Raw genomic sequence first — 17,026 nt, forward strand, 5'->3', positions numbered from 1 at the left:
CAAATATGTCGACAAAGAAGAAAACAAAAGATTGTGAGCTAGCCAGGGGATCCATACGATCGCATGGCATATACACTTCAAGCCCATGCGATCGCATGGGCTACAGTATTTCAAATTATGCCTATAAAAGGCCACGCAGTTTGCCAAGTTTAAGACACCAATTTTCTTTCTTTTCTCTGCATACTAATAAAATTTATATTTATAATTTATAATTTATAATTTAAATTTAAGTTTGGTTTAGTTTGGGTATTGTAACGTTTAATTTACGGGTTTTAAGTCAGAGCTCTGTCCGTGTAACGCTAAGCTAATAATATCGCTTTTTACCGTTCCAACTCGCTGTAAGTCTCCACGTCCCAACTTTATTTTCACGTATCGTTATTAGCATTATTATTATTATTATTATTATTATTATTATTATTATTATTATTATTATTATTATTATTATTATTATTATTATTATTATTATTATTATTATTATTATTATTATTATTGTTATTTTTATTGTTATCGTAATATTTATTATTATCGTCGTTATTATCGTTATTTATTATCATTATTGTTATCATTTATTATTATTATTATTATTGTACCCATGTCCACTTTATATAATTTATATTTTTTTACCGTTATAATGTCCAACTAAATACCAATAGTGGTGACTAAAATGTAGAACCTCTGGACGAATGGACTGAATCATTTATAATATTACGATGTAACTTTGACTATTTTTAACATTGAGTTTAATCACCGACCCATCGTTATATAATTTAATATTTTCACCCCTATCACATAATTTATTAAATTGATAAGCGAAAGTTAATTAAATTTACATAAATTGTGCTTCAACACCTCAATGATCTAGACGGACATATGGATAAATTATTGACAACAATTTAGAAGTGTGATTCGGTGGTTTGGGTAATATTATAGTTTATATAATCGTGTAATTATAAAAAAGGCAACCGTTATAATTTTGGTATCAGCGAAAGTTAAAACCGGATTAAATCTCAATTTGAATAGTCGGGGTATAATTTAATTCACTAAAACAAGATCTAACGAAAGTTAGATTTAATTTTAGTTAATTAAATCTTTATAAATCAAAAGATAAAATATAAGGATATATTTTAAAACATTGTAATCAGACTTAAAAACAATCCATAATCCATAGGGGACACATTTTAGTAGCCACTACTTTACTTTATTTTAAATCTCACCAATTTCACTTTTTGCCACGTAGTAAATTTTATTTACTTTTTACTGTTTTACTTTTTACCATATAGTATATTTTAATTACTTTTTACTATTTTACTATATTGCCATGAAAAATCTTATTTCTCTACTTTTTACAAATTAGTATAAATTGTAGTTTTATTTAGTTTCGTTAATTTAGTTATTTCATTTTAGTTCTGTGAAAACCCAATCCAAAATCCCCCTTTTAAATAGTTTAACTTTTAACGATTAAAACTCATGAAAACTCCATCTCCCTGTGGAACGAACCAGATTTACCAACACACTATTACTATACGGATAGGACAAAGTTGCCTATATGTGTGAAATCAATCCGAAATCATAAAAAACACCATATAATCACAACTAATTCGTGTACTAAATTCAATCCAAATCCGTTCAAAATAAAAGGACACGATCACCCACATCAACTTTTTGGCGCCACTGCGGGGGAATGTTGGAAGTTAAATAAATAGATAATTTTTTTGATTCGTAGTAATAGTTGGATTTGTTAGTGGCGAGTTGGGGATTTCCAATTTAAAGGGTCCTGGCTACCTGCTACATCTTTTAGCTATTCGAAACGTGAGCAAAATTGGAAAAGTGTCTGTTTATTTAAAGGTTTTAATTTGTTTTTAGTTATTCGATCCTTTCGTGAAAATTCTTTTTCAAGAAAGTTCAATGTTTATACACTTAGTGAATAAATCCTTCAAGACTACATACAATGTTTTAATTGTATGACCCGTTCAGGAAATCCTAAACTCGTTACACTTAATCCAGAACCTTAAAGAGACTTGATCAAAATTAAAACAGGAAAAACAAAAAAAAAGTAGGTAGTACTAGTAAACCGAAAACACCGAAAATTATCAAAAAACAAGTAGGAAACACTAGTGGTCAACGAGAAATCAAAACTGAACCTGAAACCATCGTCATTAAAGAAGAAATGGCTGAAGTAACACCTGATCCAAATGACCTACCAATGTGTAAAACCAGACAAACTGCTCCCCCTCCCACTCTTGCACCTATAAGAAGACCTGAAATTGAGGCTGAAACTGGGAAGTCAAGGGGCAGTTTATGCACATGGTACGTGAGAACCAATTCGATGAAAGACTTAATAATAATCCAATAGAACATCTAGAAGCTTTTGAAGATTTATGTGAACAGTACAAAAACCAAATATGTTTCTTCAGATGCATTTAAGTTAAGAACTTTTCCATACTCGTTAATCGGAGACGCAAAAGCATGGTTGAAAGCATCAAAACCTGATTCTATCACAACTTTCAACGAATTAAGAGATAAATTCATTACTCAATTTTTTCCACCGGCAAAAGCCGAAAGGCTTAGAACTGAAATAACCACTTTTAAACAAAAGTTGGATGAAACTCTTTATGATGCATGGGAAAGATTAAAAAGAATGTTACGAAATTGTCTGCAACACGGATTGCAAAAAGGGCAAATAGTACAAACTTTTTATCGTAGTATTGATGAACATACTCGTGGTATATTAGATTCCTCCGCTGGAGGAGTATTTATGTACAAATCACCAAATCAAGCGTATGACATGTTAGAAGACATGTTAGTTCATACTTTTGAATAGACACCGTCTAGAGATCAACAACCTAGAAGGACGGTGGCAAGCCTTGAAGAAAATGAAGATAATAACACAACCATAACTTTACTGTCGAATCAATTCAAAAAGTTTTGAAGAGAAATAGAGAAACTAAATTCAACAGTTTTAGCATTGCATGTAGGCTGTGAAATCTGTGGAAAGCCACATTTCACGAAAGATTGTGATATCAATGATCGGCCAATGAACTCAGTAGCACAAGTTAATTTTATGGCGAATCAAAGACAAGGCAATTTTCAAGGAGGGAATTCTAATTATCAACCTGCAAACCCAGGATATCAAAACCCGAAGAATTTTGATTTTCAAAGAAATGGACCACCTGGCTTTTTCAATAGAAACCAACCTCCATTTCCACCTCAACAAAATTTCCAACAACAACTGTATCAACAACAAAATCATAACACGCAACCAGTAGAGAAGAAATCTAACTTTGAAAAACTTATGATGAATTTTGTCAAAAGTCAATCAGAAATGAATAAGCAAATGAAGAGACAATTACATCATTCCCAAATGGAAATCGAGCAAGTACAAAGGAATCATCAAACATCAATTCAAAACCTTGAAAGAGATATGGGAAGAATATCCCAATTGCTTGCTGAAAGGCAATCGGGCACTTTACCATCCAACACGCAACCAAACCCTAAGGGTAAGGAAACTCAAAATTCAAGTAATATTTTGCAAGTTAATTCAATCACTACGTGAAAGGGGTTAAGCATTAACCCAGAGATTCCAAAGCCTCTCACTCCTATTCATATTTCACAAGAAAACGAACCTGTGGTGGAAGAAAATACGATGCCAACCACAAGTGCACCAAAGACTCAAAATCAACCACCATTGAAGGTATACAAACCTCCAATTCCATATCCGCAACATTTGAAAAAAGATAAATTACAAGCATAATACAATAAGTTTGCTGACATAATTAAGCAAATTTGTATAAATATACCACTTGTAGATGTTCTTGCGGGTATGCCAAATTATGGAAGATTTATCAAAGATCTCTTAGTGGACAAAGGAAAATATGCTGAAGTTTCAACCACATTCCTTAATGAGGAATGCTAGGCAATTTTACAAAAGCAAAATATGCCACCAAAACTTGGAGATCCTGGAAGTTTCATCATTCCTTGTCTGATGGTAGATTCAGTAATGTACGATGCATTAGCTGATTTAGGAGCGAGCATTAACCTTATACCTCACTCCTTGTACTTAAAATTGAACTTAAGTGATTTAAAACCAACCAGGATGTGCATATGATTATCTGATAGAACTTACAACTATCCTATTGGCATTGCTGAAAACCTACCGGTTAAAGTAAATCACTTAATCTTTCCTGCTGATTTCGTTGTTCTTGAAATGGAAGAAGATAGTAAGGTTCCCCTAATTCTAGGACGTCCCTTTCTAAATGCTGCAGATGCAATTGTGCGCGTAAAAGAGAAAAATCTCAGCTTAGGTGTGGGGGATGATAGAATTATATTGAACATAAATAAGGCTATGAAACACCATATGTCTCCTGGTGTCGAATGTTTCCAAATAGACATTGTTGATTGTTGTATTGAGGAAGAACTACAAGAACTATTAAATGTTGACACCTCAGATTTCACTCCGATGGGTGAAGGTGAAGATTTTGATGTCGATATAGAGTTATACAAGCTGTTGAAGGTATTCACTGATGAAGAATACGTAGAAGAAGAAATTCCCAGGGAAGATGAACCTTTTAAAAATATTACCGATGGTAATAGGTTTCGGATAAAATATTCCTTGGAAGAACCACCCACCTTGGAACTTAAAGAACTCCTGGAACATTTGGAGTATGCTTATCTCTAAGGAACGTCACAATTACCCGTCATAATTTCATCAAAACTTTCTGATGATGAAAAGGGTAGGTTAATGTCTATTTTAAAAACCCACAAAAAGGCAATTGCCTGGAAAACAACTGATATTCCAGGGATTAACCCTGCTTATTGTACTCACAAAATTCTAATGGAAGAAGACTTTAAAGTCGTGGTACAAAGGCAACCGAGGTTAAACCCTAACATGAAAGAAGTTGTCAAAAAGGAGGTTATCAAATTACTTGATGTCGGGTTAATTTACCCTATATTCGATAGCCCGTGGGTAAGTCCTGTGCAAGTAGTACCCAAGAAAGGGTTATGACTGTTATTCTAAATGATAAAGATGAACTCATTCCTACAAGAACAGTCACTGAGTGGAGAGTTTGTATACACTATCGTCGTCTAAACGACGCTACAAGGAAAGATCATTTCCTGCTACCATTTATCGACCAAATGCTAGAACGTTTGGCGGGAAAAGATTAATACTGTTTCCTTGATGGATTCTCCGATTATTTTCAAATTTCAATTGATCCAAAAGACCAAGACAAGACCACATTTACTTGTCCATTTGGTACTTTTGCCTACCGACGAATGCCATTCAGATTATGCAACGTACCAGGCACCTTCCAAAGGTGTATGATGGAAATTTTTCATGACATAATTGAAGAAAGTATAGAAGTCTTTATGGACGATTTTTATATTTTTGGAGACTACTTCAACTCATATCTCTCAAACCTTGAACGAATGCTAATTCGTTGTGAAGAATAAAATCTTGTTTTAAACTGGGAGAAATGCCACTTCATGGTGAAGGAAGGCATTGTATTAGAACACAAGATTTCTCGAGCTGGAATGGAAGTAGACAAAGCTAAGATCGACGTTATTTCAAAAATTCCTCCTCCAACCAATGTTAAAGGAATTCGTAGTTTCCTTGGTCATGTGTAATTCTATCGACGATTCATAAAGGACTTTTCCAAAATCGCTTGACCCATGACTAAACTTCTTGAGAAAGACTGTACATTTGATTTCAACAATGAGTGTCTAAATGCTTTCTCCATTCTGAAAGAGAAACTTACGAATGCACCCATCATGGTATCACCCGAATGGTCCAAACCTTTCGAGCTAATGTTTGATGCTAGTGATTTCGCGTTGGAAGCTGTTTTAGGTCAACGTCAAGATAACAAATTTCAACCAATCTAATACACAAGTAAAACACTTACAAGAGCTTAGTTGAATTACACAACTACTGAGAAGGAGATTCTTGCAGTAGTTTTTGCTTTCGATAAGTTTAGATCTTACCTGGTGTTATCTAAAACGATTGTTTATACCGATCATTCATCCCTAAAGTACTTATTCAAAAAGTAAGATGCTAAACCTGGACTCATTCGTTGGATTCTTCTCCTACAAGAATTCGACAATAAAAAAAAGGATAAAAAGGGTGCTGAAAATCTCACTGCAAATCGCTTGTCCCGTCTTGAAAATCATAACTTAAAAACACTCGACGAATCCATTATTAACGATACTTTTCCAGATGAGTTCCTTATGAAAATTGAAACGTAAGAAGAAATCCATGGTTTGCGGACTTTTCCAATTATCTAGCAGCATGAATTCTTGTTAAAAATCAAACTTATCAGCAAAAGAAGAAATTTTTCACTGATCTGAAGTTTTACTTCTGGGAAAGCCCTAATCTCTTTCGTATAGGAGCAGATCAAGTTATTCGTCGATGTGTATATGGCAAAGAAGCGCAACAAATTCTAGAGCATTGTCATGAAAGATTGGCTGGTGGACATTTCAGACCAAGCTATACAGCTAAGAAGGTTTTTGACTCAGGTTTTTACTGGCCTACAATTTTCAAAGATGCACACAATATGGTAAAAACCTGTGACGCTTGTCAAAGATCTGGAAATATCTCTAAGAGAGACGAAATGCCACAACAAAGCATCCTAGTATGCGAAGTATTTGACATTTGGGGTATTGACTTCATGGGTCCATTCCCCGCCTCTAAAAAATGCAAATACATTCTCATAGCAGTCGATTACATTTCTAAATGGGCTGAAGCAAAAGCCCTACCCACTAACAATACTCGAGTTGTTGTCAGCTTTCTTAAAAACCTTTTCTCACATTTCGGGCTTCCAAAGGCATTAATCAGTGATCGTGGAACTCATTTTACAAATCAATTACTCGAGAAAGATCTTAAAAAGTACGGAGTTAATCATCGTTTCTCAACTTCTTACCACCCTCAAACGAATGACCAAGTTGAAAACACAAATCGAGGTCTTAAATGAATTTTAGAAAGAACGGTTAAGAATAATCCAAAAATCTGGCATCGAAAGTTAGATGATGCGCTGTGGGCATTTAGAACCGCATTCAAAATGCCCATTGGTACCACTCCTTTCTGATTAATATATGGTAAGGCGTGTCATCTACCTGTCGAGGTTGAACACAAGGCGTATTGGGCAATAAAAGAATGTAATACAGACCTTGTGGAAGGTGGAGAAAATCGATTCTTACAATTACATGAATTAGACGAGCTAAGACTTCAAGCATATGAAAACTCGAGATCTTACAAAGAGAAAACTAAGAAATGGCACGATGCTCGCTTAAAAGAAAAGAAAGCATTTGAACCGGGAGACAAAGTTCTAGTTTTTCAATCACGTTATAAGTTTTCACCTGGGAAACTTAAGTCCCGATGGACGGGACCGTATGAAGTAAAACACGCATTTGCATCCGGATATGTAAAGTTATATGACAAGAATGGTGGTATTTTCAATGTGAATGGTCATAGACTTAAATTCTATTATGAAGGGTTCAACAACACTGAAAGAGATGACATCACATTCTACCCTAAGGAAAAATGAATACAGGATAATTTTAGCTAACCACTCGCCTTCTTAAAACGTTTCAAAATATTTCGAGAGTGGAGGCCGATTGGTCTTTCCCTAGCAGGCACTAAAGAACTAGTCTTCTCCCTCCATTCTTATGTATCATTAAAATAATAAAACCAAAATTTACTTTTTATTGACGACTTGAAATAATAATTTCTGAAAATTTGTCACGGGTAAAACTAGGTGCATGAGCCGAAATTACTCTACCCGAGGATGGGGCAAAAATATATTTTATTATCTTAAGATTATTGATTTAAAGTATATATATAAACAAATATTTGTATATTTGTTTGTTTTGTTTGTGTGCATATAAATAATGGTAAAAGACGCATTTTCAAAGACTGAAATTCAGTTTAGCAAAAGCAACCATTTTTTAACGAAACATGTGAAAAGATGACGGGCAAATCAACATCAACAGATTAAACAAAATCCCGCAAGTTATGGCTTTTTAGCTAAAGAGGTTTTAACTCCCTTTCTATAATAATTGCCCTCGTGAATTTTATCTTGTCTGATTTCATTGCAAATGAGGGCATTGCATGATCTCAAGTGTGGGGAGGGGTTATAAATTCTCTCGGGTTTACACACTTGGCTTATTTTCTAGATTTTGTGAAAAATTTAAAAAAAAATTAATAAATAAATTAAAATCTTGTTTAATATGTTTATGAACGATTGTTACCTCAAGGAGAACATAAACTGAAAAACTACCAAATTGATGAATTTATTTAATTAAATCAGGAATAAAAAAGATTCAAGAAAAAAGCCAAGTGTGGGGAGATTTGTCAATATATATGAACTGTTATCACATGTTTGTGCGAAGTTTATTGCAGATACTTTTGCTTTGGACTGTATAAATTTGTTTTACCCATTAAATTGTGAAAATTAAAGAAAAGATGGATCTACACGATGAATCAACTCCATCATTAAAATGAAGTAAAGTCTTCAGAAAAAGAAATGCGCTTCTTGATTTAGGTCAGGAAGTTATCGTCCAGACCAGTTGTAGAGTCTACGAAAAACCTTGAAAAGTTTTCTCAAAAATCAGCTGGAAATCCACGGACCTCAGCATCAAACAGGGTCGCCAAGTGGTCAGACTTATCCTAACCATGAGAGGATCTGTCTCGTAAAATGGGAAGGGCACCGTGCAAATTAGCTTGATAAGACTAATGAATCAGACCCCAGAAAGGATAATCTCCTTAAAGATTAAAAATCAGCATTTAAGCCTGATGTTACTCAATCCTTGAGATTGACCTTAAAGATTGAGAATTAAAAACTCATGGAATTCAATGATATCTAAACTCAAGCTTGAACGAGAAAATATTTTGATCAAATTAAAACCAATTTGTTTTCTGAAAATCTATTTTCAATGCGTTCATTACCATTGAACGTAAAATCCTAAGAATTCATCAGAATTCATTAGGTCACCTAAACCAAATCGGGTGTCAACCGTAAGAATGGTGGTTGCATAGCATGGTCGAAGACAGGACCTTGTGCCAGACCAAAAAATTATAGGGTGATCTTTACTATTTCTCCGACAAAGGATAGTAATTGCATCCGACACATTTTGGACCATGATCATTTGCATGTCATTAGACATTACCTTAACAGTTGCTTGTTCAAAGCTTTCCTTTACAACCGGAAGGTAGTTTACCGAAAGGTGTAACGACACAACTTTTTCGACTTACTTTTGTACTTGTTACTTTCTGCAAAACTGCGTATTTGTGCGTACTGTTTTAGATTATATTCTGGGATCTTATTTCATGATTTATTACTTATGTTGATACCTTACAACATGCCATTAAGTACTTAGTTACTTAACTCGATCCCCGAATGCTTTTACGACCGTTAGTGTCACTTGACGTTGAAAACGAGCTATGTATTTTGATACACGTTTGACTTTGGTCATAATTGAAATATTATGACTACGTAATACTAATTGTTATTTTATAACGATAATTACTTGAGTTATTGGTTGCTTAATTACGCTTAGTAATTTACTTATGTTCACTAGTTAGTCTTGTTAGACTTTCTACCTTGTTGGACTTTAGCCCACCCTACACTAGCTAATGGACTATTTAATTAGCCAAATTTTAATAAGTTAGTGACACATTATTATTAAAGACAAAAACCCATTTATTATAGGGAACATACTAGCATTTTTGTTAACCATAATCACAATTGTTGCATGGGATCCTAACATAAGCACCAACTTTAGACCACCACTAACCAAAAAGCAAAAGTTTGACCCCCTTGTCCCCTTCCCAAGTCCACGGCCACCACCACCATGCCACCCCATCACCTCCTATAAATACCAAGCTAATTCCTCACATTTCACACTTGATCTCATCACAAATTACACACACTTACTCTCTTATTTTTTCTCTAGTTTTTCTCACTCTAAAAAGTGTATGTTTTAAATTTTCTTCTTCTTCTTCTTCTTCTCTTATCATTTTTGACATCATCATCATCATGCAAGGATCAAGCTTTTTAGCTTCTTGATCATGTTATATCTTGTAGATTCAAACTTTGGTTTGAATCCTTCAAGAATATTAAAGATTCAAGCTTTCTAGCTTTGAATCTTTATTTACTTGTTGGATCTAAGTTTTCTAGCTTATGATTCCTTTATTTTGTTAAAAAGATCAAAACTTGTGTTTATGATCTTCATGTAACTTGTAGATCTAGCTTTTTGCTTTAAGGATCTTCAAGAACATTAAAGATCCAAGCTTTCTAGCTTAGGTTTTCATTATTTTATTAAAGATCTTAGCTTTTTTTAGCTTATGGTCTCATTTCTTTTACTAGATCTTAGCTTTCTAGCTTATGGTCTCATTAATCTTGTAAGGATCCAATATTTCTAGCTTAGGGTTTTCTAAATAATCGAGATCTAAGTTATCATTGTAGATCTCACTTACTTGGAACCTTTTTGTGATTGTTGTGATGATAAAGATCAAGTCTTCATCACCTCATATGATGAAGATGCATAAACTTGTGTAAAAAGGACAAAGGTTGAAGCTTTATTGTGTTTATGCAATAAAGAGACAACCTTGATGATCAAAACTTGTAGAATGATAGCTTTTACTCTTAGTTGTGTGTTGATGGTTGAAACTTGTTCAAAGTGATGCTAAACCATCAAAGAGTTGTACACTTGAAGCTTACACGCATCAAGGATGAGAACCGTGATGAGCATCAAGCACCAAGAAACCCACCAGAGCACTAGTTTACTATTTTTCGGGGTCTGATCAGACTCCTGGACTTCTGGAAAATTTATTTTCATATAGTTAGTTTCGAGTAGATGACTTTTCATTTAGGCCTCTCCTAAATCCGATATACAGTTCAGGATTTATAGCCTTCCGAAAGTCACTACGCCCTTGTAACGACGTGCTGAAAATTCTGACCTACTCGCACATGAACCGTCGCCGCGGTCAAACGACATCGAGTTAGGTTCTGAAAATTGGATAGCTGTTAGAGGACTCACATACGGAGCATTGGCCACTGACCACGCATCTTTTCCATTGTATAGTGGTCGTAGCAGCTGTCCGAAGTCAGCCTTTTGTTTCGATCTCTATTTTGTTAAAAACTTACTTTATCTTTTACGAATGATGATGACGATGGTGATACTTTAGACTTAATTTATTTTACTTTTAAACCTTTGGGGACAATATACTGACCTAGTAACCTTTGACTTAGGTTGACGACCTTCGGACCGACTTACTACCTGCATACTTTTCATATCGACTTTACCGCATTTATCACTGTGAGTTATAGCTTCCCTTTTTACTCATACTATTTTTGGGACTGAGAATACATGCGCTTTTTATGTTTTACTTACTTGACACGAGTACTTAAACTTTACATATGTGTGGGTTATATAACGGCATAAACTTTCCCCTTAGCACGGTAACGTTTAACTATTGGTTTTTGAACTGGTAGATGCTAATCTAAGATATGGATCTATAGGGTTTGACATCCCCACTCGGGCCAGTCGTGCTAGCATTTAACGGGTGTTTAATACTTCGAGAACATACGCACTCGCCAAGTGTACTTTTAGGGGGTATTATTATTACGTTAAGTTAGTTACCGGGTGCCCACAAATAAGCATATACTTTTTATACTGTTTCGAATACGAAATCTCGTGATCTACATTACATTACTGATATCAAACAAACTATAGCTCACCAACATTCGTGTTGACCTTTTAAGTGTGTATTTCTCAGGTGCTTAGACGTTATTGCTTCTGCTGTTAAACTTGCTTTCTTGGTGCTATAGACTTGATGTTATAGACTCGCTGTGTTAGACTTCCGCTGCATTACTTAGAGATGTCTCAATCATGGAACTTTTAATTTGCATTCGCAACTTATGTTATTTTGAATAATAGCTTTGTAACGACCTTTGTGTCACGTTATCTTTTGTAAAACGTTATCTTCTTTTGAATGCAAAACTCATTTTAAAATAGAATGTAGTAATATACCGTGTAATGGACCTGTTGTTGACGATTCGTACATGATGGTTTTGTACGGGGCGTCACATTTGGTATCAGAGCATTGGTTGTAGGGAATTAGGATGCATTAGTGAGTCTAGACCAGGTCGAGTAGGATTCGCTAATAGGATTAATCTACAACTTGCTCGTTTACTTGTTACTGCTCACTACTACTGCATGTTACTGCTTACCTTTACTGCTATGTGAACTTTCTGTATGCTGCTACTTTCTCGCTACTGCATGCTACTATTTGTCTTTGATTGCATGTTACTTTTGTTTAATACTGTTACGATTGCCATGCTATGAACTGCTAGGATGTTGTAGTGCCTGATTACGTGCTTGCTATATGTCTTACTGACATGGAAAAAAGTTATTTTTCCTTGTTCAGATGTCAGACATGCCGCCCATGACCTTTGACTTCGAGATCGACTCAGATACGTCTGCTACCTTGCCTACTATTGTTGCTGATTCACCACTACCCTCCGGCGACTCTGGTGATTTGTCTTCTGGAGATAGTGGACACGCGCTTGACCTGATGGACGTCTCAGATAGAGACAAGGATCCCGAGGAGATTCCAGCTCTACCCAGTCCTAGACTCCTGGGGCCACAGCATCATCCCAATGGTACTGTGATCTCTGGGGGAAACAGAGACGGTCCTTTCCGTAATGAGCATGGACATTAGTCTAGACGCACTGCTGACGGACGAGTCATACCGATTACACCTGGCAGATATCGACTTATGACCACCGGCCAGACACATCCACCCGTACATGATGTACCTGCACCACCTTCGGATGATTCAGATAGCTCGTCATCGGATGAGACCAGCGAGGAGGATCCCGAGGAGGATTCTGAGGAGGATTCTGAGGAGGAGCCCGTGCAGCCACCCTCTACCCCACCGAAGAAGCGGTACCACTTCGATGGTACTGTTATTCCAGGGGTTAATGGAGGTAAGTCGTTCGTCAATGTACATGGACTGTTGATCAGGGTCACAGCCCGTAAGTGGGTTGTACCGTATCCTGCTGATCTATTCATGCGTAAGGTTGCTCGTTATGTGCCATCTACTTCTGGTGCACCATCTACATCCCCGGCACCATCGGCACCATCTGCACCACCTGCACCGCCTGCCCCACCAACATCTCCCATCGTCGAGGAACTGACGAGAGAAGTACATACCCTCCGTGCTCGGGAAACTGAGCTAGAAGATCAGATGTCCCACCTGATGGACATCATTTACCCACCCTTTCCCTAGGACTGTTGTATTAGATTTCATTATGTAATCCCGTTAGTAGTTCATGTTTTATTCAAGTATTGTACGAAAACCTATGAAGCTATATGCAAACTTTCTTATTAATGAATGGAATTACTGCTGTTTAATTATTGGCCGATGTTCCATTTAAGTTATTGTATGATGATTTTGTGGTACCTGTATCTAGTTTGCATTACTTAATTTACATGTATTGTGTTGATCCCATATTGGTTACCATATACTATAATATTATTAATTATTGAATGCTGGATTTTGACTTAAGTCAAAATTTTGTCTGGAAGATTGATGGCTAATGGAAGAGGTCCGCGAGAAATCCCCACCGCAGCACAGATCGAGGAAATGATAACTGCTCGAGTAGCCGCAGCTATGGCGAATGCCAACCCCCAAGCTCCACCGTTTAACCAGAACATTCAGAACGGGTGTGCTTTCAAGGAGTCCCAGAGCTGCAAGCCCCACAATTTTAGTGGTACTGAAGGACCAGTTGGGCTGATGAGATGGTTTGAGAAGTTGGAATATGTGTTCCGTGTGAGTAACTGCTCCGAAGGGAATAAGACCAAGTTCGCATCCTGCACGCTGTCGGATGGTGCTTTGACTTGGTGGAATACGCTCGCCCAGGCGCAAGGAATTGATGGAGCTTACGCTACACCATGGGAGGAGTTTAAGAAGGCTGTGATCAAGGAGTACTGCCCCAGAACCGAAATTCAGAAAATGGAAGCGGAGTTTTGGGAACTGAAGGTTGTCGTAACTGATCTTGATGGCTATAACCGAAGGTACTTGTAATTGGCGTTGATGTGCCCCACAATGGTTACGCCTGAGTTCAAGCGAATGGAGAGGTATATGTGGGGACTCCTCAAAGACATTCAATGAAATGTCACTTCATTAATACCAGCAAATGTCCTGGAAGCTATGCGCATGGCGCACACCCTGATGAATCAAATTACCCGTCAAGATCCCGAGAAGGTGAAGTCAGAATCGGGAGCTAGTAATGGGAAACGTAAGTGGGACAAAAGCAAGGGAAAAGGTTTTGACCAGAACCCAGCTAAGAGGTACGAGAATTTTAAGGGAAACAACGACTGGAGGAACCCTAACCCGAACCCTAGCTCCAACCCTAACTACAAAGGTACCCTTCCCCAGTTTAAGAGATGCTACAAGCATCACACTGGATACTGCAACGTAGTGTGTGAGAAGTACAAAAGGACTGGACATGTCGGCAGAGATTGTAAGATCACCACCCCAGCTGTGAGGACAAACCCGAATAGGCCAAGGAAGTGTTTGAATGCGGCCATCAGGGCCACTTCAAGAGTGAATGTTCGAACAAGAAGAAGGATGGGGGGCCAGCACGTGGAAGAGTCTTCAACATGAACGACCGAGATGCCCGTGAAGATCCTGACTTGATCACAGGTACATTCACTATCAATAAACTATTAGCTTTCTGTCATGTTTGATACCGGTGCCGATAGGAGTTATGTTTGTAGACACTTTTGCTCTAAGATAGATTGGTCGTTAGTGTGACGACCCGAGAATTTTCGACAAAAAAAAATTTAAACTTTATTATTATATAATTTCGATATGATAAGCAAAGTCTATTGAACTAAGTCTCAAAAGTTTTGAACTGTTTCAATTAACCATTGACCATTCCCGACGATTCACGAACAAATGTGTATAAATAATTATGTAAATATATATATATATATATATATATATATATATATATATATATATATATATATATATATATATATATATATAACATATAAATGTTATATGTATATATTATCACATATTTAAATATTATATAAATAATAATATTTAAAATTTATGTAATAAACTACAAGCTAAAATATAGTTATTATATTAATAATATTATTAATTCATTTATTATCAGTAGTATTAATATTATTCATCTAGTATATAATATATGGGAATTGATAAGTATAATATGTTATATCAATATTGCTAGGGTTATCCTTGTTAATATTATTACAATCATTTTTGAGAAAATTATTATTAATAGTTTTAATATTATATATCCATTATTATTATTATTGTGGTTGTTAGTATTCTTATTATTATGATATATATATATATATATATATATATATATATATATATATATATATATATATATATATATATATATATAATAACATTCATAGACCTATTAATAGATTTATATTATTAGTTGATGATACTAAATATAATATAACAAATATATAAATAGTTTCATATAAATACAGTATACATATAAAAAGAATACGGTTATATAATTAGATATATAAAAAAAGATATATATATATATATAGATACATAATTAAGGATAATTATTCAGATGCAAATCTATACAAATGCTATTATATATAAACAGTTTATACACTTTACTGATATCATAATCTGCTTTTTCAATTCTTCTTTTAAAATTTATCCGTCTGTGATTTCTTGTCTTCGATAGATTACAAAACGAATCCATAGTCAACACAATCAGATTTATATTTTTATCTTCTTCTGTTTGTTTTGAAGAATTCTTCTGTCCTCTCGGTAATATGTCGACCCACACTTAATAAAAAATGATTAATCATTCTATCATTTGTATTAAAACCAGTCGGTTTCTCTCCATTATTATCAATTGCATCACTTACTAAAAATTCGAATTTAAAAGCAGAAAATAAAGAGAAACCCAGTTCATTCATCTATGTTCTTGGGTCAAGTTAGCAATACCTCGATTTTGAATGAAAATTTAAAATTTGTAAATGCAGTCTCGTTAGAAATCGTTTACTTAATCTAACTGAAAAATCTCACCTTTCAATTCTTTGTATCAAGCATGAATTTCGAAGTCAAAGTTTTGTTTCAAAAAGTCAAACAAATCGTTCATCGCGAAATTTGAATTCATGTTTTTGTTTCAAGGTAAATTGATGATCTCAATAGATTATATATACAATTTATAAACTATTTTATGTTTTAATCATAAGCTATTACGTATTAAAATTCAAAAACTATATTTTTTTTTTAAATACCGTGAGCTGCTGTGCAGCCTTTTTCAGTTTTTATTTTTTTTTCTTTGATTACAGATTATACAAGACCCATATAGAACGTTTATAGATTGTTTGATAATCCTAAATTAACTAAGTAATCTTTTAATAGCTGGGTTTGATCTTTGATTAAATCAAATTGAGGAAGAAGGTGGAAGGGAACAGAAACCAGTTTATATTAATATAGTTGGAAACTATATCAGAAAAAAATACAAGTGGCTCGTTGGTTAGGAGTGTGTTTCAGTTTACGAGAGGTCTCGGGTTCAATCCCAGCTTGCTGCAAAAATAATTTTTTTTATTTATTTATTTAAACATCAAACTGCAATTGGACTTCCATAATTTAATCGGGCTTTTCTTAAAGTAGATTAACGAATTGGGCTATTCGTTGTTGGGACGAAGTATTTGGTTGTTGGACTTTCAATTTGGGCCGAGTAATAGAGATGGGTTATATAGATTTAGGATGGGATATTAAACAGAAAAGCTAAGATGGATAGAGGATTGAACATATTTGCGTATGAGCGGGAGGTCGCGGGTTCGAGTCCCGTCTCAGACGTTTTATTTTTCATAAAAGCTTTGAGGTAGTCTTTTTTTAAAGATCATTAGTTTTATTGTTATTATTATTATGTTATTAATATTACTAATTAATATTATTATTATTGTTGTTAGTTTTACTCTTGTTAAATGTTATAGATAAAAACCA

General features: G+C 35.0%; 1 non-coding gene across 1 annotated transcript; it reads right to left on the reverse strand.

Annotated features, from left to right (window-relative positions):
* Positions 1–2,560: 2,560 nt before the first annotated feature.
* LOC139850994 (small nucleolar RNA R71) lies at positions 2,561–2,667 on the reverse strand. Its single transcript, XR_011760362.1, has one exon. It is a non-coding gene; the product is annotated as a small nucleolar RNA R71 (small nucleolar RNA).
* Between the last annotated feature and the right edge of the window lie 14,359 nt (positions 2,668–17,026).

This window comes from Rutidosis leptorrhynchoides, chromosome 5, assembly GCF_046630445.1.
Source record: "Rutidosis leptorrhynchoides isolate AG116_Rl617_1_P2 chromosome 5, CSIRO_AGI_Rlap_v1, whole genome shotgun sequence".
NCBI classification, from domain to species: Eukaryota; Viridiplantae; Streptophyta; class Magnoliopsida; order Asterales; family Asteraceae; genus Rutidosis; species Rutidosis leptorrhynchoides.